The 18,329-nt window shown below is 32.3% G+C and overlaps 1 long non-coding RNA gene and 1 pseudogene across 2 annotated transcripts; one reads left to right on the top strand and one right to left on the bottom strand.

The window, feature by feature from the left end:
* Nucleotides 1-378: 378 nt before the first annotated feature.
* LOC111986343 (cytochrome P450 71B34-like) lies at nt 379-2,993 on the bottom strand (annotated as a pseudogene).
* Nucleotides 2,994-6,910: 3,917 nt separating this feature from the next.
* On the top strand, nt 6,911-16,817 carry LOC136069707 (uncharacterized). Of its 2 annotated transcripts, XR_010630947.1 has the most exons (3): nt 6,911-7,107; nt 12,231-12,329; nt 12,815-16,817. It is a non-coding gene; the product is annotated as an uncharacterized LOC136069707 (long non-coding RNA). The 2 variants fall into 2 exon arrangements; XR_010630946.1 differs by having other exon boundaries at nt 12,231-16,817.
* The last annotated feature ends 1,512 nt before the right edge of the window (nt 16,818-18,329 follow it).

Raw genomic sequence — 18,329 nt, 5'->3', positions numbered from 1 at the left:
GGATGAAAATCTAAAGGGTGTTTATTTGGTAAAAAGAGGGGAAAAATAAGAAGAAGAAATTAAGTGTCCATTTAACACAACCAATATAGTAAACTATAAGTTAAATTACTAATTTGGGCCTTCAACTAATTTGGCTTTCAACCAACCTTTAAATATATATATATATATATATATATATATTAAAAGGAATATATTTAGTTACTGCTTACATATTTGTTCTTAAATTATTGTAATCCAAATTGTGTGAGCTATGCTAGATTTTTGTTCCCCGGAATCTGGGGTATATGAACTTGACTTGTTCCGAATATTACATCACTTCTACATAAAATTAGAAGAATATTTAACCACTACGTTTAGAAATCTTTTATTACTGACAGTTATATTTTGAGGCTCCTTCATATATTTTATGATCGAATACATGAAGTTACATAATTTTAAATGTGGAAAAAAAAAAAAAACCATTAAACCTAGAACCTCATTGTTCCATAGTCTTTTCAAAATCATAAATAATAGGCACAAGGTAAAGAGGTAACTTCCTGTAAATGTTGAGGCCAACACCCTCTTCCACGCTTACATCTTCTCTCTTCATCCCATTTGGCAGTTTCCAATCAAAACGATGCAATAGGTTTGCCAATGTAACCATAACTACAGTGGATGCCATTGTAATGCCCGGACACATCCTCCTACCGGACCCAAAGGGTAGGAGTTCAAAATTTTGACCCCTAAAATCAATGGCATTGTCCTCAAACCTCTCAGGATAAAACTCATTTGGATTCTTCCATGTGTTTGGGTCTCTCCCAATAGCCCAAACATTAATCAAGATTCTTGTTTTTGGATTAATATCATAATCACCAATCTTAAAATGTGACATTACCTCACGAGGAAGCAAAAGTGTGCCTGGAGGGTGCAACCTTAGAGTCTCCTTCACCACCATTTTTAGATAGTGAAGATTTTCTAACTCACTTTCATCCACATACGGTATCATTCCAACATAGCTTCGAATTTCTGCCTGGGCTTTTTTCATCACTCTTGGATTCCTAACAAGCTCTGTCATTGCCCACACAATTGTTATAGAACTTGTGTCTACTCCACCGAGAACAATGTCCTACATATACAAACATGAAAACAAAAAAATTCTAAATTAGCTCCTCATCGAACATGCAACTTGTGTGTAGACTTTGGAAAACGAAAGGAATAAGCTAAAAATTTACTAAATTTTTAGAATCATAAGTGATGTAGAAAACTGAGTAACTTTATGTGCGTTTGTTTTTGTTTTTTTCATAGTAATTTTATGTTGTATAGGTTATTTTACATGCACTACCCATAGTAATCCACTCAAAAGCAGACATTTGGAACACACTAGCACCAAAACCTCATGCATGTGTGACATGTGAAATCCAATTAAATCAAGCCCTCATGCATGTGTTTCATGTCCAACTCCACTAATGATAATATAACATCAAGAGGTGACACATGTTTTTCACTAAACCAAATTATATAATTAATTTAGGGAGATTATATAATAATAATTATTATTATTATTTTAACTCTTAAGTAGTTTGAGCTATTTAGTTATTAGATTAATGTGTATGATATCTCCTTGCTATAGATCCCTTTAAATAGATTATGAAAACTTTAGAAAGTATTAACATGTAGCACTTATATTTTCTAGTAATGTTGTTAAAAAAAAAACATTCAAGTTATGTGGTTTACGTTAGTATTAGCATGCCGATCTAAGACTAAATCCGTAATTAGGTTTGGATCTTGATAAACATGAATTTTGAAATATGAAATAAACTCTAACCTTTTAAATCTCACTCTCACTTTGAGGGATTGAATTTCATGTCTTTACATTTGGAAGGAGGTCAAATTTTAAATACATCTGGAATAGTCATTATGGTACACTATTTTTTTAATGTTCCATAGTAACTAGTAATATATTAATAAAGGATATATATTGGATAAACATAATACTCTATGCTAATAATTTGGATTAGTTAGGTATGACACACAAAAAAAAAAAAAAATTGTGTATCGTAATTCCATAAAAGAAAAAAATAAAGTGTGGGAAAAAAGTGCCACCTACCACGTCTTACCATGAGAACTGCTTTGATGTGTTCTTTGTTGGGACTAAAATGAACCTTTTCATCATTTGACAAGCTTAGCAAAACATCAATAATGTCTTGCTCTGACTTCTGCTTGGCTGGATCAAGATGGTCCTTGAGCAACATTTCAAAAAAAGAATCAAATCTACGATGGCAGTACTCAATTCGTCGTGGAAGCCCAGTTAATGCATCCATAATCCCCCCAAGCCATGGAAACATGTCCAAGGTCGCAACCATGCCAAATAGCTTCATGGCTTCTTGAACAAACTCTTTAAATTTATGTCCCTCAATTTCTTCGTAGTTTTTATTAAATGCTATTTGACAAATAACTGAGTATACCAAAGAGAGTGCCTTTTCGCTAAGGTCAATTGGATTTGGCGAAGCTTGAGTTATAGAGTTAATTAATTCAGCAATCTTGGCTTTCCTTTTGTACTCAAAGGATTGCACCCTGTCTTTAGAGAGAAGCTCCATCTTGAAAATCTTACGCATATTTTTCCAGGAATCATTTTAGGGACAAAATGCTAGGGTTAAGAAATTGTAAGTGAGCTTTTGTTGGGCATATGAGATAGGCCTAGTGCAACATTCAGTGTCATTGGTTTTTAACACCTCTTTGGCCATTTGTGGAGATGAGATGACAAGAGTTTGCATTTGTCCGAGTTGTAGCAGCATGGCAGGGCCATGTTTTTGAGACAGTTTCCACAGGGATCTATGGTTGAGCTTTCCAACTTGATGGAGGTTGCCAATGATGGGAAGCTTTGGAGGGCCTGGGGGAAGGTTGTTTGCTTTCTTGACTTTTCTTTGTTTTAGAAGCAGTGACAAAGAGAGAATGACAATGAGTACAAGAAAGATGGTTGGAAGCCTTTGTAAGGAAAGAAAGAACAATTCCATGATGTTAATGGCTTGATGGTGAGGTACTGACGTACTTTATGACAATGAGTACAAGAAAGATGGTTGGAAGCCTTTATAATGCTCCTTTGCTTCAATAAAAAAACTTATCTAAAGATAAATTTTCGTATTTTTATGTTTATCTAAAGATAAATTTTCGTATTTTTATGTTTTTCATAATATTAGGGTAAAGTATTTTTCTGTTTTTGGTAATATTAGGAAAAAAAAATTAATCACAGGAAATCTATTTATTGGCATTCTCTATTTAGTTTGGTGTGAGATGAAATTGTTTTCTCACACCAAACCAAATAAGTTTTCTCATACCAAACTAAATAAAGAAAGTTAAAAGATACTCCCCCCATCATGGACTGTACATGAACTAGGGGGGAATGGCCCCCCCTAAACTTTTTTTTTTTTTTTTAAATATTACTATATTAATAGGTACAAGAAAGATGGTTGGAAGCCTTTATAATGCTCCGTTTGCTTCAATAAAAAAAAAAAAAAAAAAAACTTATCTAAAGATAATTTTTTGTATTTTTCTGTTTTTGGTAATATTAGGAAAAAAAAAATTTAATCACAGGAAATCTATTTCTTGACATTCTCTATTTAGTTTGGTGTGAGATAAAGTTGTTTTCTCACACCAAACCAAATAAGTTTTCTCATACCAAACTAAATAAGAAAAGTTATAAGATACTCCCCCCTTATCATGGACGGAGTTGTACATGGACTAGGGGGAATGGCCCCCCCAAACTTTAAAAAAAAAAATATTACTATATTAATAGGTACAAGAAAGATGGTTGGAAGCCTTTATAATGCTTCGTTTGCTTCAATAAAAAAAAACTTATCTAAAGATAGTTTTTTGTATTTTTCTGTTTTTGGTAATATTAGGAAAAAAAATTTAATCACAGTAAAACTATTTCTTGACATTCTCTATTTAGTTTGTTGTGAGATGAAGTTGGTTTCTTACACCAAACCAAATAAGTTTTCTCATACCAAACTAAATAATGAAAGTTAAAAGATACTCTCCCCATCATGGACGGAGCTATACATGGACTGGGGGGAATGACCCCTCCTAAACTTTTTATAAAAAAATATTATTATATTAATAGGTATTACCCTGCCCCCCTCCCCCGAAATTTTTTTAATAAAAATATTACTATATTAATAGGTACTAATTTTAGCAATTTTATTCAATAAAATTACACTTTGCCCCCTTAATAATGCCATTCATTCTTTTAAAAGTAATGTTATAGCCATAAACGTTTTTACAAACTATTGAGGTAGCAAATTTTTATAAGTTCATACACTCGCATCACCTTTTTACTTATTAATAGTCACTCACTACTTTTGCAATTTGTAAAAATTTCGTAGTTTTAGCATTTTTCACGTTTTAAAGGCAATAAAAAATTAATAGATTAAATCTAAAACAAAATATATAAGTCCAAAAAAATTAGCCTAACAACAAAAATTAACAATAATGAGATTTTTTTTTTCTCAAAAAAAATACTTAATGAAAAATTATTCATGTTTCCAAAAATGTTGAGGTCAAGACAAACGGAGCGTGAAGAAAGGGTCCGGCCCATTGAAAAACTTTCCAATACCTCCCATTTTTAAACAAATTTAAGACACATGGAAAGTATTAAATCTATTGGTCAAGAAAGAGACCGGCCCAAATCTAATCCTTTCTTGCCCACAATTACCCAAAACAAAAAGACCCCTAATATTCTCTGTTTCCCGCCCTAACAGCCTTAGTAAACACAAAATTTATCCCATTAAAACTTGTTTCATTTCGTTCTTATTTTTTTTTAATCCAAGCTCAAGAACATTTTTTAGCCACTAAAACCTACAATATCATGATCTGACTGTAAATCCAAGGTTCCATAAGGAATCGAAGAGGTGCTTCATGAGTACGTTGTTCTTTCCCACCGTTCTAATTCTCTGTGTGTGTGTGTGTGTGTGTGTGTGTGTTTTTATTTTATTTTTTTAAGTTTAACATCCAAGAAAATCATGAGTTTCTTATTTGATTCGGATTTTTTTTTTTAATATTTACTTTTTTTCCCCTTTTGATTCACTGTTATCTCAGTTCTCTGTTCGATTTAAAATGCCCAAAATTAGTACTCTATTTGCATTGATTTTAATATTGTTATTATATTGCTAAAGCCAAAAGTCTTCTTAATTGAGATTTTTCCAAACTCACTCCAACAAATCTTTATCAACTTCGGGAAAAATTATGGTAAACAATGTTCTTATTATCAATTTTCTTTTATAGAACAATGTCCTTATTTAAATGTACGAATTTTAGCATTAAGAATTAAGATAGGATTATATGAGTCAATAAAAGTTTTAACTTTTAATTCCTTGCTTCCCCTCTCTGGTTGTCAAGTACTCAAGCTTGTTTATAATTCCTTACTTCTGTCTTCTGATTCTTTTTTTTTTTTTTTTTTTTTTTTTTTGAGTAGTTTACTAAAAATAAAAAACAAAGCTTTTGTTGAGTAATGTTTGGGTCACAATATTTTTCATAACTATTAATTTAATGCATGGTGATTGGAGTAGCATCACTTTCATTTTATTAAATATTAGAATTGATTTACCATGTTGAATATATTGGAATAAATGCGGAAGTGGAAATATAAGATAGAAAACATTAGAACACGAAAGTTACATGGTTTAGTCTAGGAAACCCTTAAGAACTATATCTCTAATATATGAGATTGTAGAATAAATTTTGTGTTACAATGAACTCTAAAATGAGTATATATAGTAAGAGATTTGTCTTACGCACGTAGAAGGATTGGACTTTGGCCTATATTATTGAGCTAATATATCTCTAACACAATTAAATCTACGATTGATATCATTGTTATTATGTAGCAATTACAAGTCATATTAATATTAATGTTCTTTATCTAAAGAAATACCCAAAGTGGTTAATTAAAAAGTGACAGTGACAATGATTCGAGTTAGCGAAATCATTAGTGTCGGTGACTTCTCTCTCACATCGTACTTTTGACGTGTCCATGTGGATATGTCGAATTAGCTTCTCAAAGCATCTCCAGCAGCCTCTCCAAATTTTTACTTGTTTGGAGAATGAACAATAACATTTAGCTTTTACCTACACACTTTTTCAAATACATTTTCCAACAAATTCTCTATCCCATTCTCTATCTCATTTAAATATTATTTCTTCATTCATTGTTTATTCTTTTTTAATCATCATTTATTCTTTTTTAACAACTATATTTTTTAATGAGAAGTGCTATATTCATAACATTTTACGCAATACTTTCACAACAAAATTTATGTGGAAATTTGTTACTAGTTCTAATTTGTACCCACCACTGAAATTATTCTTTTACTCGCCAATATTAACTAATAACAATCTGTTACTTAAAATTTATTGTGAAAATATTGTAAAAATATTGTGGTAGTCTTTTTCAATTAGGGTTTTTTATTTTTCCCTTATCTTTTTTTATTTTTTTTTCATCCGCACGTTTCTTTTCTTTTCTTTTTTCCTCTTTTTTTCTCCTCCACACCTTTCCCTTATCTCTTCACTTTTCTTTTTTCTTTTGTTCTCTGGCACTTCTTCTGAGCTCCTTCACTTTACTTTTTTTTTCTTTTCTTCTCTTCGTCTACTCTATAGCATTCAAGAAGCTCTCTCTTTCTTTTCTTTTTCTTGTTTTTCTCCTCCACCCAAGTGTTCAGCCCACCTTCTTTTATTTTCTTTTTCACCTTAAGAACATTCTAACAACCTCACATTTGCTTCACATCAGAGAGAGAGAGNGTTCGTCTCTTTCTTTTCTTTTTCTTGTTTTTCTCCTCCACCCAAGTGTTCAGCCCACCTTCTTTTATTTTCTTTTTCACCTTAAGAACATTCTAACAACCTCACATTTGCTTCACATCAGAGAGAGAGAGAAGAGAGAGAGAGAGAGAGAGAGAGAGAGAGAGAGAGAGAGAGAGAGAGAGAGAGAGAGAGAGAGAGAGGTTGTCCGCTGCCCCACCACTGGTGGAGATCGAGGTCGGTGAAAGGACAAAGCCGGTAGAGATCGGTGTTCACCATGCAGCACTACCACGTCTACCGCCCCACCGCCGCTTGTCCTCCTCCCTACCACCAGGCTAGGTAAAATCCGCTTGTTGTTGTTGTTGTTGTTTTTTTTTTTTTTTTTTTTTTTCTTTTTTTTCATATTTGCTTGTTTTAATTCAACTTTATTTTAAGAATTGGATTTTGCTTTTATTGTTATAGTTTGATTAATTTTAAGATTATGTTTTTGAGTTTGTATTTTGATTATGCTTGAGTTTAGAGATGTTTAAAAGAAAGATGGTTGTGTTTGTAGCCGTGAGAGGAGAGAGAAATGGAGGAAAGAGAAAAAAATTATTATTTTTAATTCATTCGGTATTATTTTAAGGGGAAATATTGTTTGCATAAGCTACAATGATTGCTACAGTGCTCTCCAGGCTTGGAGAGCTACTGTAGCAAATCTAAAAAAAAAAATTGGACATAGAGAGGCTGTTGGAGGGCTTTTTTTGTGTGAATAGTGGCTTTTCACTCCAAAATTTGGAGATAGCTAGCCATGTTGGAGATGCTCTCATGGAACATGCAACTTGTGTGTACGCTTTGGAAAATGAAAAGAATAAGCTAAAAATTTACTAAATTTTTAGAATCATAGGTGATGTAGACAACTGAGTAACTTTATTTGTGTTTGTTTTTGTTTTTTGTCATAGTAATTTTATGTTGTATAAGCATGCCAATCTAAGGCTAAATCTACAAATAGGTTTGGATCTTGATAAACATGAATTTTGAAAGATGAAATAAACTCTACCTTTTAAATCTCACTCTCACATTGAGGGATTGAATCTCATGTCTTTACATTTGGAAGGAGGTCAAATTTTAAATACATTTGGAATAGTCATTATGGTACACTATTATTTATTTATTTATTTATTTTATAGTTCCATAGTACCTGATTTTAACTATTAATATATTACAATAGAATATATTGTTTGTTTATTTAGACCCCTTAAAACAGATTGTTTAACCTAATTAATTAACCAAGTTGATTATTAGGTTTATTATTCAGATTTAGGTTAAACAAGCATATACCATATCATGCACAAATGCGGAAAAATAAATAATACCATGATATGATCACCTAGGAAAACCGATGAAACTAACCGTTTCAAGGTAAAAACCTAGAGAGAATTTGACCTAGCTATGCTCAAGGTAAAGTAAATCCACTATAGGTGAATCGAAGTTTTTACAAAAGATTTAACCCTAAATCTATTGCTATCTCATGTAGTAACTTACTAAGATGATCGCGTGCGAGTTCTGAATCCATGGACTCCTTCTCTCATTGGATTTACAGCAACACAAGCACCCTTGCTTGGGACTTTGAGATCCTACTCAAAGATTTCAAATCACCATCAGTGATGATCTTGTTGCAGCAACTAGGTTCTACCAACGCTTGATTGTAGATCTTACTCCAATAGATTCTTGTGTAATTAGAAGGTACAAAACCTCTTAGATCTCACAAAGAGTAACACACGTCTTCCAAAAGTCTCCAAAACATAGCCAGAGTTTCCCTTTTATATGTGGACAAGTTGGAATGAAAACCTAAACATTTTCGCTAGCTTCACTACAAGAAATTTGGTCTTTAGCGACGGCATATAGTCGTCGCTAATGCTTTAAATATTGTCGCTAATATAATTAGCGACGAAAAATGTCATCGCTAACTTTCGTTAAACGAAAATGCTAATAATGAAAAAAATTATAACATTTAGCGATGAAAAGTAAATTTCGTCGCTATTGTTGATTTTAAACAAGGGCGCCAACGGGGAAAAACTAGGCGTGAACTTAATTAATCTATAGTGACGAAATATTTCGTCTTTAAACATTGAGATTTTTAGTGACGAAATATTTCGTTGCTATAGATGTTGCTTTGAACAATATTAGCAATGAAACTCATTTCGTCGCCAAAGGTAACCAATAATGAAAAAACTAAATCGTTGCCAAAAGTCCAATGCATATAAACCACTAGTTTTAGCAAAGAAATCATAATTCGTAATAAAAAAGCTAGAAACAGCGAAAAAATAAATTTCATCACTAAAGAGTGCAACTTAAATGGGTTAAATTAGCAAAAAAAATTTCCTTTCCCACATAAAATTTCATTTCTCCCACCCACTCAAAAAAATTTCAGCCCTCCCTCTCTCATTATCATTCACTCCCTAACACAAACACAAACTCAAATACAAACACAAACACATATCCCTCTATCTCTCTCTCTACCAAATCTCTCCTCCCTCTTGGTCACTTGGTTAGCTTCTACTAGATTTTCAATTATCAAACTCTTATCTATGGTTTGACTTCTCCTAACATGAATCTAAGGTAAAATCTCCATGACCCACCTTCTAATATCTTTGGATTTTTATCCTATATTATTAGGATTGCTCTTTATGTTTTGGGTTTTGTTTTAGAAGTAGTTTGTTGTATTTTTGGTACATTTAAAATCTTATTGGAGGTTTTTAATTTAATTGAGTGAAATGGATTTTGTTGTTTGGCAACTATGAGAGTTGGGTTTCTTAAGAAATCATTTGGGTTTTTGATTTATATGGGAGATTGGGTTAGTTTTAGAAAAAGAGTTTCCTTGCATTTTGAAATGTCTTTGGCATATGTGGTTGTGATTGTGGTATTAAATATAAATTTGTGCAAGTAAAATGAGCATGTGTCTTTTGCTTACCAAGTGTTTGACAAATTGCCTATATGAGTTACGAAGTGGATTTTCTTGTTTGGCAACCATGTGAGTTGGGTTTCTTGAGAAATCATTTGGGTTTTGATTTATATGGGAGATTGGGTTAATTTTAGAAAAATGGTTTTCTTACATTTTGAAAGGTCTTTGGCATACATGGTTGTGATTGTGGTGTTAAATATAAATTTGTGCAAGTAATATAAGCATGTGTCTTTTGCTTACCAAGTGTTTGACAAATTTCCTATATGAGTTATGAAATGGATTTTGTTGTTTGGCAACCATGTGAGTTGGGTTTCTTGAGAAATTATTTGGGATTTTGATTTATATGGGAGATTGGATTAATTTTAGAAAAAGGGTTTCCTTGCATTTTGAAATGTCTTTGGCATATGTTGTTGTGATTGTGGTGTTAACTATAAATTTGTGCAAGTAATATGAGCATGTGTCTTTTGCTTACCAAGTGTTTGATAAATTGTCTATATGAGTTATGAGATTGAGAGCCTGCATGGATGAATGGGTTTTTGGATCATATCACTTAGTTTTCATAACTCAGTTCTTAAAACACATGGGTCCCATAAAAAATTTTGTGTTTGGCTTGGTTTTCAACACTTCTTTCCATCACTCAAAACTCAAAAATTTGAGTTAGGGTGATAGAAATAGGAAACAACAAATGGGTGTTTTCAAAAATTGAGAACTGAGTTATGAGTTTTGAAAACTGAGCTATGAAAACTGAGCTATCTCTAAACCAAACGGGCCTTGAATTTCTTAACTTGTGTTGCAATGATTGTTATATGAGGTTATGAGTTGTAATCCTAGTTGTTTATATGTACTAACACATATAGCTTTAAGGTTTAATCAAGTCTCAAAGCTTTTGGCATAGGGTTAAAATTATAGTATTTTTCTTTTATGACTTTATACAGATTTGAGTCACATACTTTATTTTGAACTGAATTTTTTATGGTACATACTAGACATATAAGGGCTTCTCCCTATTTAATTTCAAGCTTTTTGGATAAAACTAAGCAGATCAAACAAATTTTTAAAAAGAGCTGACCTGCTGCAAATTTAATCAGAAAGTATGATTAGAATGTTGAGACTATAAGGAATTTACTACAAGCTTTTGTTATGTGGTCTATCTTGTAAGTTCATATGTGCTTTCTTTGACAAATGTTTTACTTTGGCTAATTTTATCATGGTTTGGTAATGACATGCTTTGTATTAAGTTGGTAAATGCACATTGTTTGTGGTAGGGAAATAAAAGGTTTTGATTGTGTTAAAGCCTATAAGTTTTATGTATGCTTGCTTGGTTCCAGTTTGGGTAGGGGTATTTTTCTTAGGATGGTAAAGTTAGGCTTTAGGGTCTTAGGTTTTGATTGAGTTATATTTGTTGATTACATTTTTTTTTTCAATACTTGAAGCATTTGGAGGTCTTGGTGGTGTGGAGAGGTGAGTATATGATATTTTGATGGTTTGGGTGCTATGAACTTGTTTCAAAACAAATGGGTAATGAATTTTTAACCATGAAAGTTTAAGTGCCACGAGATTTTGTTTTTTTTTTTCATATAAAGTGTTTGATATATTACCTCAATGAGTTATGAAGTTGGGTTTAATTGATTGTTGTTGATTGTATAATTTGAAGTTGGACTATGTGATATATATATATATATATGTATGTATGTATGTATGTATATGTATCTAAAGTTTGTGAAATCTGAAATTTTGTTTAAATTATTTGCTCTAGAGGTGAGTATGTGATACTTTGATGGTTTGGGTGCTATGAACTTGTTTTAAAACAAATGGGTCATGAAGTGTTAACCATGAAAGTTTATGTGTCTTGAGATTTTGCTTTTTGCACATCAAGCATTTGATATATTACCTCAATGAGTTATGAAGTTGAGTTTAATTCTTTGTTGTTGATTATTCAATTTGAAGTTGGACTATGTGTTATATGTGTGTGTGTGTGTGTGTGTGTGTATAAAAAGTTTGTGAAATCTGAAACTTTGCTTTAATTATTTTGCTCTAGTGGTCACCCAATCACTATTTTTGTTGAGTAATGAATTTTGGAGGTCTTGGTGGTGTGGAGAGGTGAGTATATGATACTTTGATGGTTTGGATGCTATGAACTTGTTTTAAAACAAATGAGTAATGAAGTGTTAACCATGAAAGTTTAAGTTCTTTGACGTTTTGCTTTTTGCACATAAAGTGTTTGATATATTACCTCAATGAGTTATGAAATTGGGTTTAATTGTTTGTTGTTGATTATTTAATTTAAAGTTGGACTGTGTTATATATATGTGTGTGTGTATATATATATATATATGTATGTATGAATGTATGTGTATGTATATGTATATGTATATAAAGTTTGTGAAATCTGAAATTTTATTTAAATTATTTTGCTCTAGAGGTGAGTATGTGATACTCTGATGGTTTGGGTGCTATGAACTTTGTTCTAACAAATGGGTAATGAAGTGTTAACCATGAAAGTTTAAGTGCCTTGTAGTGTATCTTCTTTCTCTTGGCCTTTTGGTTTCTTGCAATTGGATATTCGGCTATCAACCTGCCCTAAAAAACTTTTGCCTTCTCCCAACATGATTCCAAGGTAATTTTTCTTGATTATTTGTCTCTATGATTTATGAGTTTTGGTTTCTTGATTTGTTGTTGTGATATTTGTTTATATGAGATAAAGGGTTTCATTCCACGTTTTGAATATTCTTTAACATTTAGTTTTAATGTGAATAAAATCTCAAAGCATTTGGGCTAGTTTTAAAACTATAGCAATTTTCTTTTGGGAACCTAAATCTGTCAAGGGGAAATTTGAGTCAGCTGCAATACGTGATTTTTAATAAATTATAGAAAAATTATTTTGTGCTAAAGTTTTTATGGTACATATTACACATATAAGAGCTTATCCCTATTTAATTTCAAGTTAATTAGATAACTTTTCATGGTTCAAATGATTTTTACAAAAGGACTGACTTGTTATATAGTGAATCTGAAAGATGTTTCTTATAACATAGTTAATGTTTTTACTTTACAATTTTAATGTAGCATTACTTTACATTTTTGCAAATTTCTTATTGGTAGCTTTTAGGGCATTTTCTTTTGGCACTACTTGAAGACGTTTGAGGACATCTTCTTTTAGCCCTTAGTATTTTATGTTATTGTATGTGTTGGAAACAATTTGTATGGATGGATTGAATAGAATTCTTGTTTTATTTTTACATTTGGAATGTATGGATCATTTTCTTATAAATGTGTAGTTGACATAAATGTGTTATTCAAGTGTGAGGAGTTAATAATGTAATAACAGGTTACATATAGGAAAAAAAAAATGAAAACAGATAAGTAACTTTAGTGATGAATTTTTCCATCACATTTAGCTACATTTAGGGACAAAATTTTTCGTCGCTAAATGTAATTGAATTTATAAAAAACACTTTTAGCCACAAAAATTTTTGTCGCTAAATATAGCTAAAATTTCCAAACAATGGTTTTAGCGACGAATATTTTCGTCGCTATAAGTACTTGAATATTCTTAAAAATAGTTTTAGTGATGAAAATATTTCGTCACTAAAAATTATCTAATAAAATAAGGCACATGTAGCGATGAAATAGTTACGTCGTTGAATAGTATTTTTAACGAGGAAAACATTTAGTGACAAAATAATTTCGTTGCTAAAAGTGTTTTTATTTTAAAACAACTCGGATCTTTAGCAACGAAATTTGTTAACAGTTTTTGTCACTAATACTTTTCGCGACGGGGCTATAGTGATGAAAGAAATTTCGTCACTAAAAAGAAGAATTCGTCACTAAAGGTACTAGGCAACAAAATATTGGACTTTTAGTGACGAAAATTTTCGTCGCTAAAAATACATTTTGTTGTAGTGGCAGTCAGTTGAACTTGAAGCTTGAAACCTAGACCTTTAAGCATTGCCAAACACATAGACTTGACATGTTTTGTTCTTGGTTTGCCAACACATTTAAAAAATGATTCTAAATATTTAAACCTAAATCTTTAGAACCTAACATATATATTGGATAAACATAATGCTTTATGCTAATAATTTGGATTAGGTAGGTATGACACAAAAAAAAGTGTGTATCGTAATTCCTTAAAAGAAAAAAAATAAAGTGTGGGAAACAAGTGCCATGTCTTACCATGAAAATTGCTTTGATGTGTTCTTTTGTGGGACTAAAATGAACCTTTTCATCATTTGACAAGCTTAGCAAAACATCAATAATATCTTGCTATGACCTCTGCTTGGCTAGATCAAGATGGTCCTTGAGCAACATTTCAAAAAAAGAATCAAATCTATGATGGCAATACTCAATTCATTGTGGAAGCCTAGTTAATGCATCCACAATCCCCCCAAGCCATGGAAGCATGACCAAGGTTGCAACCATGCCAAATAGCTTCATGGCTTCTTGAACGAAATCTTTAAATTTATGTTCCTCAATTTCTTCGTAGTTTTTATTAAATGCTATTTGACAAATAACTGAGTATACCAAAGAGAGTGGGAGAAAATGAGCTTTTGCTCTTTCTTTTTAAAATATCCAGCAAAATGCCCAATGTCTAAAACTAGTTAGGGAAATGCCCTTATTTTGAAACTCGATTTTCTAAAAATCGAGTTTCAAATGTATAACTCGATTTTTGGAACATCAAGTTATAGTGAACGTAGATTTAGAAATATATATATTTATATATATATATATATTGGAACACGAGTTCCATGTGAAGTACTCGAGTTCATGGAACTCAAGTTCCACTTGAATTTTTTCAAGGAACTCAAGTTCTAGATTTTTTTAATTTTTCAGTTTGCTATAACTCGATTGTCCAAAAATTGAGTTTTAAATTGAAACTCGATTTTTAGAAAATTGAGTTTTAAATTGAAACTCAATTTTTAGAAAATCGAGTTTCAAAATAGGGGCATTTCCCTAAATAGTTTCAGACGTGGGGCATTTTGCTGGATATATGTGTATATATATATATATATATATTTTTTTTTTTTTTTTAAAAAGGGCAAAAGCCCATTTTCACCGCCTTTTCGCTAAGCTCAATCGGATTTGGCAAAGCTTGAGTGATAGAGTTAATTAATCCAACAATCTTGGCTTTCCTTTTGTACTTAAAGGATTACACCCTGCAACATTCAGCGTCATTGGTTTTTAACAACTCCTTGGCCATTTGTGGAGATGAGATGACAAGAGTTTGCATTTATTCGAGTTGTAGTAGCATGGCAGGGCCATATTTTTGAGACAGTTTCCATTGGGATCTATGGTTGAGCTTACCAACTTGATGGAGGTTGCCAATGGTAGGGAGCTTCGAAGGGCCTGGGGAAAGGTTGGTTGCTTTTTTGACTTTTCTTTGTTTTAGTAGTTGTGACAAAGAGAGGATAGGAAAGAGTATTGATAAGTCGAAAATAACATGGGATCGTCATTTTATGTTAATGACGATCCAAACAAGTGTTACACATTTATTGCGCTCATTGATGATGAAATGTAATAGACAAAGCAATGGCAACATGTGAGCTCTGCACCTTAGAGCTCCCAATGATAACATACTAGCCATTGCTTATAAATGCCAAAATTCATTATCCATAATGACAGGAAAACAACTATAAAAGAAAGGAATAACATAATCCAAAGGGACACACAAATACTCACCCAAAAACCACCCCAAGTCATTTTTTTCTCTCTAAATAATTTTCTTCCTTTCAGACTTAAGCATCTAAGTGTTTTTGGCAAACACAACACTAGTGTGTTACACTTTTTTCCCAAGTTTTCTTGCAGGTTTGCACCAGAGACGCGACCAACCATAGGATCGTCCATCCAGTGAGTTGAGGTCCTTAACTTGGTGATTTTGGGCATCATCAAGTATAATAAAGATGGTTGGAAGTCAATGTGAGTAAAGAAAGAACAATTCTATGAAGTACTGAAGATGATGATTCCTTTTTATAGTTTTTTTTCCCCCTGTATTTTTCTGTTTTTAGTAGTATTAGTGGAAAACGAATCAAAGAAAATCTATCTCTTGACTTCCCTTATTAATGGTGTGTTTGGTAGAATTGATTTTAGGGAGGATGGAGAAAAAATGAGAAAAAAGAGGAGGGAAAACTTTTTGAAGGGTTTTTGGTTGGAAAAGGGAGAGGGGAAAATGATAGTGGGGCCTGGGTGTTCTCTCCCTAGGCCTACCAAAAATTTTTCTACCTAAAATGTGGAGGAAATTTGATGGGGAAAATTTGATGGCTAATCACAAAAATGCTCATGTGCAAGTTACACATGGGCTTGTACGGTTTTTTTTTTTTTTTAGATAATAAATGTTTGCGTTTTGTTATCATTCTTTTTTTTATCTTTTGTTTTCCACTAGATATTGCCTCTTCCTTTTTTTTTCCTTGGGCTATGAGCATGCTAGTGTTTGTTTGTTTGTTTTTTTTTTTTTTTCCTTTAGATTTGATTTTTTTAGGACATGATTTTTCTTTTTTTAATAAATTTGGGTGATTGTATTTGTGGGAGGAGTAAGATCCGAGTACGGAATAGAGCTTGTGAGATGGAATGGCCCTTCACACTTAAGTTCTAACCTAAACCATGATTTGAGAATGAAGGACGAGGAGGCCAACTCCCCGAGGAGCCTGGGCAAGCCTACCTCGGGAATCATTGAGTAGGCCACTTGCACCAAAGGATAGGATACCGAGAAAGACAGTAGAGACGTGCAAGTAAAGAAGAAAGGAAATATCCATGTAAAGTAGTCATTTTCTTTGCATTCAATACACTGCACCAACTCAGTTTCTAACATTAATGAAGGAATGACCCCTAAACAGTAATCTCATATCTCACAGTATACTCTACTGCCTTCGACAAAGCCCTAATGGGACAAGCATTCAAACTAAGGCCTTTGGCTATACAAGTGGATGACTAAGATGCAATTTGATTGACTATATAAGGAAAGGAAACCCCTCCAAATAAAGGGACGAAGAATTAGAAGAAAACATAAAAACTGTGTAGAATAATCCTGTATTCGAGACTTGAAACTTTGTATGAACATTTTGTATGAATAATCTTGTATGAACATTATGATTCATTTAGTTTTTTTCTCCATTAACCTAGCAATTGGACCACTAAAGTGCATTAAAATTGACCTCGGAAGCTCATATTCTAACAAATTAATTGCGTTGGGCCTCTTAAATATAATTCCACTATTCTAAGTGGGCTTAGCCTTTCAAGGGCTCTTTCAGTATTTTTTTTTTTTTTTTGTTGGTCACCTTTTTGTTTTAATTGGGCATCATTTTTTAATATGGATAAATGAGTAAATTTATACAAACTCATTTTTTTCATCCCTCAACTTTTTCACTCCCAATCAAACAAAAATGAGGGAAATTATAATATTTTCTATTCTCCCACTTTTCCACCTCCCATCATTTTTTATCCTCCCATTTTTCCACCCCCTTAACCAAACAAACCTTTAGTTTAGCTTGAGATAAAGTTGTCTTCCTATAGTTTTCACCTTCTTTTTTTTTTTTTGTTTTGTTTTTTTTTTTTTTGCTAGCATAAAAAAATGGCTTAAATCCCCCCCCCCCCCCCCCCCGGGCCAAAAGTTTTGAAAAAAAAATTAAAAAAATAATTTCTTTTTTGAAAATATCTTAAACAATTTGAAAATTTTTAAATAATATTTTGGCCCCCCATACCTGATAATATACATACTTAAGAAAGTCTAAAATAAACATAATTTTCATTTAAATAAAATAAAATCCATAAATACATATGTGACTAAATTACAATAATTAAATATTCAGCATCTTTAAAATGAACACATAGGTATTTTAACAATTACCTCAACAAATAAAAGCAAAAAAAAAAATCTAATTTTCATTCCAACACATCTAGAACTTACTTGTAGCACAACAGTCGAAAAATTGAACAGTCAGAAGCTTTGTTGATGTGTCGCACCACCAAGTCCCCCACACAGGTGCAAATTTTTTTTGCCTTACATAGGTTACTCTCTCTAGCTCTCTCAGTTCTTTCCTTTTCCCTCCCATTGTTGCTGTAGTTTGTTTACAATGTGAAAAGTAAAAGTTCTATACTGTGTGACTAAACTAGACAAGAAAGATTGAAAGATTGAAGCTTCTGTAGGCCCGTCATCCCATGACTATGCAGTGCTCTATGCCCCTAGTTGACTGGTTGACCCCTTCTTTTTAACTCTTTTATAAAGTTGTGATTTACAACTATGTTTTATGTTGGCTTTATTCCATGACAAAAAGTGTTGTAATTGCTTCAATTTTGTTCCTTGTATTTTGTGGGATTTTATTGTATTGGGTTTAGTATTAATTTGTTGAAGACTCAAGCTAAAATGAAGAATCAGTGGAGTTCGTGAGAAGCTCGCAAGAAACTAACCTACAAAAGAGCCATATGAGGAGCACATGACTGGAAGCTGAAGAGTAGTGCCAGGCTGTCATTTTCGCGAGTGTCTCGCAGGTAAGGTCTTCTCGCGAGGTAGTCGCGAAACATTCTGCCTGGAGGATTTTAATGTGTGACTTTCTTACCCTTCACCCATACTATATATACCCTCATTACCCACAAATGTATGTGAAGTCATTCAAAGAGAAAAGTC

Source organism: Quercus suber, unplaced genomic scaffold (assembly GCF_002906115.3).
Source record: "Quercus suber isolate HL8 unplaced genomic scaffold, Cork oak 2.0 scaffold_184, whole genome shotgun sequence".
Taxonomy (NCBI): Eukaryota; Viridiplantae; Streptophyta; class Magnoliopsida; order Fagales; family Fagaceae; genus Quercus; species Quercus suber.
The sequence above is the reverse complement of the archived record's forward strand: the minus strand, read 5'-3'. Positions and strand labels throughout refer to the sequence as shown.